The 10,745-nt window shown below is 45.4% G+C and overlaps 1 non-coding gene and 1 pseudogene across 1 annotated transcript; one reads left to right on the forward strand and one right to left on the reverse strand.

Moving 5' to 3' along the window:
* The first annotated feature begins 6,137 nt into the window (after positions 1 to 6,137).
* Positions 6,138 to 6,847, forward strand: LOC123150929 (agamous-like MADS-box protein AGL80; annotated as a pseudogene).
* A 1,936-nt stretch (positions 6,848 to 8,783) lies between these two features.
* Positions 8,784 to 8,855, reverse strand: TRNAP-AGG (transfer RNA proline (anticodon AGG)). The gene has a single exon. It is a non-coding gene; the product is annotated as a tRNA-Pro (tRNA).
* Positions 8,856 to 10,745: the final 1,890 nt, after the last annotated feature.

Genomic DNA, 10,745 nt, shown 5'->3' on the forward strand with positions numbered 1-10,745 from the left:
GGGCCCACATGTCATCATCAACCCTCCCCTCTCTCAAGACTTTTCTCTCAGGCATTCTGGATTGATTCATCACGTCCACCGATTGATTTGTCATGACATCTAAGTTAACTATATGAAAGAAATTGTGCTACATATGTAGTGTCGCGGGCCTACTTGGATAGAAGGAACGGAAGTGATCTCAGGTAATAGTTGCGGGAGATCATAGGGCACGGTCGGTAGCTACGCCGACCTATCGCTGGAAAGAGAGGCTGGGATGGAGCACCAGGGCTTGGGACCAAGGAAAATAGAACGGATAAATTTATACTTGTTTTCTTCCATGTCCAGGGGAGCTATATATATGGCACAATACAACTTTGAAACTAAGCCAACAACGTAAAAGACCTACGGGACAAAAACCTTCCTATCTTAAATCTTACTACCTTATTTAGGCTAACTAAACTTGAATATATCCCTAGCCAATTCTGAAATAGCTCATGCATCCTTGAGCTGGAAAGTTGGGTAGCATTCTTTGAAAGTTGGGACATCTTTGCATGAGGCCTAAGATGTTGATTGGCCTTTTGGCCTTCCCACCAAATCAGGATCGGATGCATTCCCTTGCAAGGTGGGCTTGCAACGCCTTGTGGGGAGTCGGATGTGCACGTCCTTGGAAAATGGCTGGAAGCCCTGGAGGCTTCTCCGGAGGAGGACCATGGTACTTCTTTAGGAGACCCACATGAAAGACATTATGAATGCGAGCACGAGGTGGCGGTTCCAAACGGTAAGCAACAGTCAATCTTATCAATGGCCTTGTATGGCCGATAGTACTTGGGCGCAAGCTTGCCTTTGGCACCAGAACAAGGAACACAATCGAGCAGCGGTGTTGGGGAACCAAGCCCATTCTTTGATGTCAAAGGAAGAGCGATATATTAGCCTATCATAGGTGACATTCTAGGCCATCACCGAAAATGGCCATCAGGGAACACAATTGAGCAACGGTGTTGGGGAACCAAGCCCATTCTTTGATGTCAAAGGAAGAGCGACATATTAGCCTATCATAGGTGACATTCTAGGCCATCACCGAAAATGGCCATCAGTGACAACTTTTGGTTCGTCACTTAAGATACGATCTTGCATGAAGGAGGAAGTGGTACCGTCAAGATTTTATTTTTTATGTGACGGCCGGAAAACGTCGCCAGTACATTTTCCGTGACGAAAAATGGTTTTATGTGACACAAGTGAAACCTCGCAAAATAGAGCAAATTTTGTAGTCTCAACGCCTATCACAAGTAGCGTCCTCTGATATGGAAGTTGCTCCATTTAGCTTGATTTGTGATAATTTCACTTGGTTTCTTTCCGTGTGTGATATTTCCTACCAAATAACGGAAAAATGGATTTTCTTCTCTTTCAAAGAATTAGCATTAGAAATAAGCAGAAATCGATATAATCTAGTGAAAACCAAATGAAAACTAAATAATCATAAATTCTCAAGCCATCACTGGCTGGCCAAGAGGGCGATGGCGAGGGCACTGTGGTTTAAGAGGGTCGTGGGGTCCTTGGTGAGGGAGTCGTCGACGTTTGATGGAGGCTTATAGGATGAAGATGTGTTGGAGGAAGACTGAAAACTATAGGGTGCGGTGCTAGTTGGTGGCTGTGTGGGTTTCTAATAGAGACATACAGTGGACGATGGATATAACAACCAAAGTGCACAACAATAACTAACGAACGGAAAACACGAAGGTTTGAATTTATTAGATGAACTCAAACTTTTCAAATAAAGCAGTCGTTCAGTGACAAATATTGGTCCATTTTTGTCTTTGGACCACAATATCAGACGTGGGTCATTTTTAGACCAGCCTATGATAAGAATTCTACCGAGCCCCGAAAAGTTTATCATTGATGCGCCTGAGTAGGCTAGTCAGTGATAAAACTCGTCACTGACGCGTGGTTAGTGGCTCATCAATGATGAGGGGTCAGTGCTTCCGAATCTACAGTAGTGAGATGTTGTCACGGCTCGATATCTTGGAAGTGCTCACATGGGCAGCATGTGTGTGTGTGTGTTTTCAAAGAGGTGAGTGTATGTGTGTGTTGCCGGATATCTCGCAGTTTTACTATCAAAGCCATTCAACCTTTTGTATATGTTTTCTATGTTCTTTTGTGGCGCACAAAGCATGCAACTTATCTTGTTTTGTGTATCTCATCTTAGTCAACCACAACTAATCAGACATAACAACCTTTTGATATATGAATGGATTCTCTCTTTTTCATGTATTTTCTGGTCTTGTTTTTTGGTTAGCTGGTTGGTGAAATACTTTTTGGCTCTCATCTTAATATCATGAACAATGGCACATGTCGAAGTCCTATCGAACCCTTCCTGTTGCAACTTGTTAACAAGTGAGAGGCAATCAGAAGCAACTTGGAAAAACTGAACTCCTATGCTTTTGGCAAGCATAAGCGCCTGGCGGATGGCCTCTGCTTCAGCAATTTCAGGTCATTGCACATGATCAACAACGCCTCGACAAGCAGCATTCATTAACCCTAGATGATTACGCATGATGTTGGAGTTGTGTCGAATATAGTGTACGAGATAGGTTACAGTTGGACTTGTAGTTGTATTGTGTTTAGATAGGATATGGAGTCGTGTCCTAATAGGACACTTGTATCCTAGGCCTCTCATATATAGCGGGGCTAGACACACGATGTAACATATGCCAACATAATAGCACCGGAACACAGGGGAAGCCGGCGACATGTGCCGGTGTCCAGGGCGACCGGGTGCGGTATTGTGACGGTGTCACGGGGAGGAGCGTCCATAGTCAAGCCCCGGGGATGTAGCCATATCGGTGAACCTCGTTAACAAATCTCGGTGTCGTGCTCGTGTGATTATTTGGTCCTCGAATGATCGACAGTGGCCTCGGATTTATTCTAACAAGTGGTATCATGAGCTAGGTTATTCGGAGATTGTGGATTGTTGATTTAGAGGAAGTATCAAGTCTAAGATGCACCCGGCTGCGGTGTGGTTCTCGACGAGATTGAAAAAAAGCAATCGGTAGCGAAATCGGCGAGCAGGCTTTGGATCAGCGAAAGGCTCGCGTGCTCGTTGGAGTGGCAGGGACGTGCAGCGGTTGATCACACGGATCGATCAAGCGAGCGTCAGGCTGCCGTGCGTACGTGCTGTGGATATTTGGCGCCTTGCGACCCATGGCAGGAGGTCCATCAGGAGTAGTTCTTTTTTTTTATTTGTGCATTCCATCAGGAGTAGTTCGCTGGCCCACGCTGGGCTAGCAAGTCTGTGGACCAGGTGTTGGTGCAGCGCTGAATCGGGAGCAGATCGAGGAACGGAGTACTTGTATATGAGATTTGTTTGGACCAAAAGTGGACCGAGTCCATGTATGACATGGCGAGATGCAGATCAGATCGAGCGGAAAAAATCCAAAGTGATACGGAAGTACATTGGACAGCACAGGCAAGACAAAAGCAATGTAGCATTGGATTGTGTGCTAAGTGTTATTTTTCATGGGTCAGCCGTACATATATAAAAATCATGGTGTCAACGGATGCTAGGTTCGGGTTATGGCAGACATGGCTGAAAGATTTATTGGCACAACAGGGATGCTTGAAAGCGTTGCGGGAGGTCAGGTCAGTTGAGATAGAATTATCATGTGATGGATGGAAATTCGCGGAAGGCGATTTGGGAGCCTCAAGCATGTCATGCAGTCGGAGAAGTTCGGCTTGGTTGGACTAGATAGTCTGACGGGATCGACGCAAGTCGGTTGGTACAGAAGACGGTGGTGGGATCAGCGACGACGACATAGGAGTGTGGTGCTGATGGTGACCGTTTTCTGGGCGTGGAAACACGCGGCACGGGCCCAGAGGGCTTGTGTGGCTTCGACAAGACTATGGCGCGGGGTTGATTCAAGGTGATGTGCACATGTGAGCTTGAAGTCGACGGGGCGCGAGGGTGGGCTGATCATCTACCATGAAGTCGTGTTGAAGGTGGAGATGGATTGAGGGGCTACGGTGTAAGGATCCATAGAATCGAAGCCTATTCAGCAAGGGGAAAAGCGAGTGACATGCAATTTGGACTGGAGCCCAGTGGTCTGATGGAAGCATGAAACTCGTCACCGGTCTGTGATGATCGGTGGTATCTGCAGTGGGGGTTGGGTGGTGTGGGTTCGCGACCCTTGAGACTCGACCGGGACAGCGGAGGCTCGACGCGATAATAGCGGCGAGGCGTGCGGTATGCACGGACATGGAGACGGGCCAGGGCTCTTGTGGTCATACATGTGGTGAGACAACTGCGAATTTGACTCGGTATGACTACAACCAATGGTGAAATTCCTTCAAGTTTCAGACAGGCAGTCAAGAAAGGAGCGGTGATGTTGAGTTCAGGTAACTCTTATGTGTGACACCCAATATGTGAGTTGTTCACTTTCACGCAGGTCAGTGATCGGTGTGTGATGATGTTGAAGGATACTCTGGAAGTTGGGAGCACAGACTAGAGTAAAGAGGAACTTAATTTTGCTCGAGTGTTGACTGTGGTCAGGAAAAGGAGGGACTACAAGTTGCAGGTGGAGTCACATGGAGTCTTTGGAGTAGCAGCGATACTCACGGGATAAGCTCAAGTCCAATGTACATGGAAGTTTGACGCATTGACGAATCCAGAATGGTGGAGAATATTCGCCAAGGTGAAGTTTGTTGGAGTTGTGTCGATAGATTACAATTGGACTTGTAGTTGTATTGTGTTTAGATAGGATATGGAGTCGTGTCCTAATAGGACACTTGTATTCTAGGCCTCTCATATATAGCGGGGCTAGACACACGATGTAATCTATGCCAACATAATAGCACCGGAACGCAGGGGAAGCCGGCGACATGTGCTGGTGTCCAGGGCGACCGGGTGCGGTATTGTAACGGTGTCACGGGGAGGAGCGCCCGTAGTTAAGCCCTGGAGATGTAGCCATATCGGTGAACCTCGTTAACAAATCTCGGTGTCGTGTTCATGTGATTGCTTGGTCCTCGGATGATCGACAGTGACCTCGGATTTATTCTAACACATGACAGCACCATATCCAGCCTTTACAGTACCGGAGAAGATCGCAGCGTCCATGTTGATCAGCATTAGGCCCTCCGGTGGCGGACCCATTTCTCAATTGACGTCAAGGTCCGCTGCTTTGGTGACTTAAGACACTGAGGCGCTTGTTTACTGCACTTGTTTTTTAATATGGTGTCCGAGGCTTCATAAATGAGTAAAAAAAATTGTTTTTGTGCTCGTTTTCACTATGGATGTTTCAAGGTGCAACCATATGTGCTTGGCGGCAGGGATTTTGTGCTGGGATTGTGTGTTGAGGATAAGGAAGGTCCGAACAACCATAATTTCCCCGCACATATGGGCTGGATTTTGGGGGAGCTCGGACTATCTAGATAATTGAATTTTTGGGAGCTTGTTCACGCTCGTTTGATGTCAGAACACACTTAGTACGTATGAGGGAGAAATGAGCCTTGACCTTGAAGACGACTTTAATCATTTGTCTGATTCATTTATATGCATTATAGCCCGTAGCAATGCACGGACATTCTAGTAGTCTTACCAGTATGAGAGTTAGTGCAATAGGATTTGAGTCTGTTCTTTTCTTTCCTCCGAGCTTTCTTTGTTCCTTCTAGTCATGTGGTTTTTGTGCTTATTTTTTACTTGTTTCGTACAAAATTAGTGTCTTTATGGGCCTGGCTGATAGGAGAAAGGATTGTGTTCGGCCAATTCATTTGCACGGCTTGATGGGCTTAGAAGGATGTCACTGTGTCGTCGTGAAGCGTTCTAGCACGAACGAACACATCGTGGGGAAACCATTAGCACGTGTATGATATGTCTCGCTCCCGTCATATGGGGGAGGGGGGGAGGGGGGGAGGTCATGCGCTATCATGTCCAAGTTAGTAGGTTTAAATTGACGCCAAATTTACAGATGGGCACAATTAAGGCCGGGTCAAAGATCTGCTAGATATTCGATCGCGTTCAGAAGTACTAAATAAGGCAATCTTCTTCATACCTGTCACAATAATCTCTTACCAAATCACGGTGATCCCTCCACTATAAATCCACCCCTCCTCCCTCGCCGAAACCATCAACTTTCCTTTCCTTCGCTGGTTTTATCCTCTTGCCAGCCATGGGTCGCAATGTGACCCTCCAGTACATCCCCATGACTCGGCCCAGCGCAAAAGATTCAAGAAGCGCCTCAAGGGCCTGATGAAGAAGGCGGACGAACTAGCCGTCCTGTGCGATGCCAAGACCTGCGTACTAGTGTACGAAGAGGGCAAGGCGGCGCCAGAGATGTTCCCTTCCCAGGCCAAGGCGGTGGGTATCTTGAATCGATTCAAAAGCATTCCAGAGTTGGGGAGGTGCAAGGAGGTGATGAACCAGAAGGGCTTCATCACCAAGCGCATTGACAAGCTCCGGGAGCAGGTCGACAAGACCCGCCACGAGTGCGAGGACGGCGAGATCAGGTCCCTCCTTCACAAAACCATGCATGGCGACCTCTCGGGCCTCGTTGGCCTCAACATCGAGGAGCTCACCAAAGTTGGATACAAGGTGGACGTGCTTCTCAAGAGCATTACCGAACGCAAGGAAAAAATCCATTCCCAGGCACCGTCGCCAGCTCCATGTGTCGCCACCGGTAGCATAGACATGGGGTCTCCCCCGTTATATCCGGCACCACCTCAGCAGGAGAGCCGGCTTGACATGGTGAGCTCCGGAGGGGACCTCGACACCCTGGTCTACGGTGGCTACACCAGCACCAACTTCTCTAGCAGTGATATGATGATGCAGATGCAGTCCTTTGATATGGGTTTCGCTTCGAGTCCTTTCCCTCCCATGTAAGCCAGGAGGCCAACTACATGTGTCGATCTCATCTCATTTTTATTTGGTTTTGGTGGTTAGGATGAGACATTCAGTTAATTTCTTGAAATTGTTATATCCATCTATGTGGGTCGTTGTATTCATGCATCATGTTCGTTGAGCCAAATCATAATTAATTCCAATGTAATTGTTGAAATTGTTATTCAGTTGATCTCTTCCCTAGGTTGTTTGTTTGATCTCTGCTATTTAGTTGGTCGTAAATCTTGAGTTGCACCTTTTTTGTGTCAGCACCGTGTTTTCTCAGGCATAGTTGCACCAGCTACACGCTAGACAATTGCTTGATTGCTGAACCTTGGTCGTGTGCTGGGAGAACTAATGTTAGGGTGTTTAATTTCATGCTATTTGGGTGTACGTTTTTTTGGGAGAGAAACGAGTTGAAGATTTGCTATCTCCTGCCTGCAACTGTACTTAAAAAGAAAGAAAACAAGCCTAATGATCTCTCCATTAGAAAAAAGAAAAGAGTTAGACAAGGTTCTCAATTGCTACAACAATTACCTGAAATGCTTGCTGCCTAAAAACAATTGGACGCCACCGCCGGCCTGGGCCTAGTCGCCATGCACTAGATACTTCCTCCTTTCCGGTTTATAGGGCTTATCTCAAAATTTTAGTTTTTTCATTTTATAAGGCTCAATTTGGTTGTTCCCCATCACATGTTCAGACTTTAAGGTGCATTAAATCATTGCATGCAAGTATTAAGAGAAAACTGACCAATGCATGCACTATATGCATGCATGCATTGCAATTAATACATTCGTAAACATAATTTTTTGAGGAAAACAAGAGCATTAATTGGGTGCTTTTGCAAACTACAAAAAATATTCCACCACTCATCATCTACCTTGATTGGTGAGATTTTTGAATTGAGCCTTATAAACCGAAAAGGAGGGAGTAGAAGAATGGAGAAAAGTTCATTAATCTGTCTCTTTGGAGTCCGAAGCTCCTTGGGACTTGGGTTGATTAGCTGGGGAGTGAAGGAGATGGAGTTGGGGCCCTTGGGGAAAGAACGAGAGACGAAGCGATTAGCGAGGTTGGGGCCCTTGGGGCGCTTACCGGAGAACGAAGCGATTAGCATTTTTTTTCAGGTAAAATAATGAAGCGATTAGCAATCTGGTTTTTCTAGGGGTGATTAGCAATCTGGTGCGTGTGTGCGTCAAGGGAGGTGTCTCTCTCCGAGTGGGTTGGGCCTGCTGAATCAATTTCTTCTTATTAACCAGTGCGCACATACCGTACGTAAGAAACATGCCAGGGACGGGCCCTAGGCGGCCGCACTAACTGCCTATGCCCAGGCCGGCCCTGAGGACAGGAGTAGCAACAGATGTTGCTAAGATGACGATTTCAGACATATTGATGTATGACCTTATAAATTCTTTATGAATAATTAATAAAATGACTGCATGCATCTTCAGATGCAGAAGTCAGGGTCATCCTCCTTTTATAATAAAAAACTATTACTTGTATCGATCTATTGTGATTCGTAGAGGTAGACCAGGAGATGTCTACATCGTGTTGGTGTTTTAACTCTATTGGAAGTGAAAACGTGACTTCATGAGACGTTGATGTAAACTCTGATGAGGAAAGGGGGAATTTCGTGTGGGAGCTAGCTAGCTTGAAAGATCCATCACAGCCACATTTGGACAGGCGGTGCCTGCCTACCTTGATTCGTGGGAGATTGCATTGCAGCTAGCTAGCAAATTAATCAAGCTCTGGCAAAGAAGACGATTCCACCAGCATTGGACAGGAGTACTAAGAGCCCCGTCCCCTTGAAGAGAAGAGTATATATATCTGTGAGTACAATGTTACTTCACAGAGATTGATTTTCATAACTTTTGATTCGCTAGTTACATCACACATGGTAAGAAAAAATAAGGAAATGGTAAAAAATAAAAAGATGAAAACTGGGGCATTCCGAGAATTGAACTCGGGACCTCTCGCACCCTAAGCGAGAATCATACCACTAGACCAAATGCCCTTTGTTTGCTATATTTTTCTATACATATGAAGAACAACGCAGCAGAGATTGACCTTTTAAAAGAACAATATGCCTTATACTCCCTCCGTTCCCAAATATTTGTCTTTGTAAATATTTCAACAAATGACTACATACGAAGTAAAATGAGTGAACCTATACTTTAAAATATGACTTCATACATTCTTCCTAAATATTAGCTATGTATGCATTAGGCATTAGTGAGGGGTCCCTAGTTGACGACAGGCATTAGTGACCTGTATAACATGTACTCCCTCCGTTCCTAAATATTTATATCTTTTTAGAGATTTTAAATGGATTATCACATATAAATATATATATATATATATATATACATATTTTAAAATGTAGATTCACTCATTTTACTGTGTATGTAGTCATTTGTTGAAATCTCTAGAAAGACAAATATTTAAAAACGAAGGGAGTAGATCAGAAACTACACTTCGGCATTAGTCAGTAATAACACTGCTGGTCATTCTTGATTGGCCCGGACGGATTCATCACTACCAAACGACGTGCTTATGAAGATGCCACACAACGTGCTTTATGAAGATGGTGTGTGAATTGATGAGATGATGATGAGCTACGACCATGTGACACATGTGGTAAACAATCCCGAACAAGAAAAAATGATGATGAGGTATCTGCGATCGAGGAGAAAAGCGGAAAAGGGCTCTTGAAAGGTGGAATTTTGTGTGCAGTCACATACGTATGCTGATCGGTATGTGTGGTGTGCAAGTTGCTCTCAAGCAAGAGTCACACTGTGATCGATCGATGGTCCGATTATCTTTATCGTACGTGCACTCATCAAAGTGAATACATGTTCTCGCAAAAGAAAAATGAATACTTCTTTTTTGCCAAGAATCACGGTTTCTTTCTTGTCATGACAAGAATCACAATTGGTATTGCCTCGCCGTCCGTCCGCTTGTACCCCCACACATGTACATGCCCAAGTTGGAAAAGGAATTTGATTTTCATGGCGTCTAAGCAGAATTATTATTATTTTCAACAACAAAAACAGCAAAAAAACAATTATGGGGCTTTCTGAGAATTGAACTAGGGACCCCTCGCACCCTAAGCAAGAATAATACCACTAGACCAAATGCCCTTTGTTCCATACATGTTCTACAAATTCATCAAAGATAGGAGTGTTTGACTTTTTACAAGAATAATACTAGTATAACTTATAGTTTGGAATTGAAGGAGTATGTAGTCTCCGTAGACCGTAGCCTATAACAAACCTAAGGAAGTGCATCTGCAGTGTAGATAAGAACTAATAGTTGTGATTGTAACAATCTCTTGTTCGGCAGGTTTGCACTTCTATATACATAAATGTATGATCCATCGATCAGCAAGTTTGCATTTCTATGTACATAAATATACGATCACTATTGGGAGGTTCTTCTTCCTGCGATCGACCGACATCATCCTTGATGCTCTTATCATGCAAGCAATCTGTCTCTACCTTAACTCTCAGTAAATTCATCCCCTTCATACACAATGGTCATCCACTTCCATTGAGATTGGTAACATGGCACATACAACTATGTACCACTTGTTCCATACACTGTAGGGGGGGCTAAACTAAGAGCATCTCCAGCCGCGCCCCCAACAGGCCCCCCAGGGCGACTTTTTTCACGCCGACGCCGGAAAAAAAAACCCAGTCGCGCCCCCAAGACATTGAAATCCGCCGGCTCGGCCCGTTTTTGGGCCCGGTGATCTCAGGCCGAACCCAGCGCACTGGGGGAACTTCGCGGCTCCGGCAGAAGGGAAAAGAGCATCTGGGCCACCACTGTCAGGCGAAAACGCATCTTTGCACGTCCAGATTCGCCCTCCCCGCGCGCGCGCCCTCCCGCCGCCTTACTGATCCTG

This window comes from Triticum aestivum, chromosome 7A (assembly GCF_018294505.1).
Source record: "Triticum aestivum cultivar Chinese Spring chromosome 7A, IWGSC CS RefSeq v2.1, whole genome shotgun sequence".
NCBI classification, from domain to species: Eukaryota; Viridiplantae; Streptophyta; class Magnoliopsida; order Poales; family Poaceae; genus Triticum; species Triticum aestivum.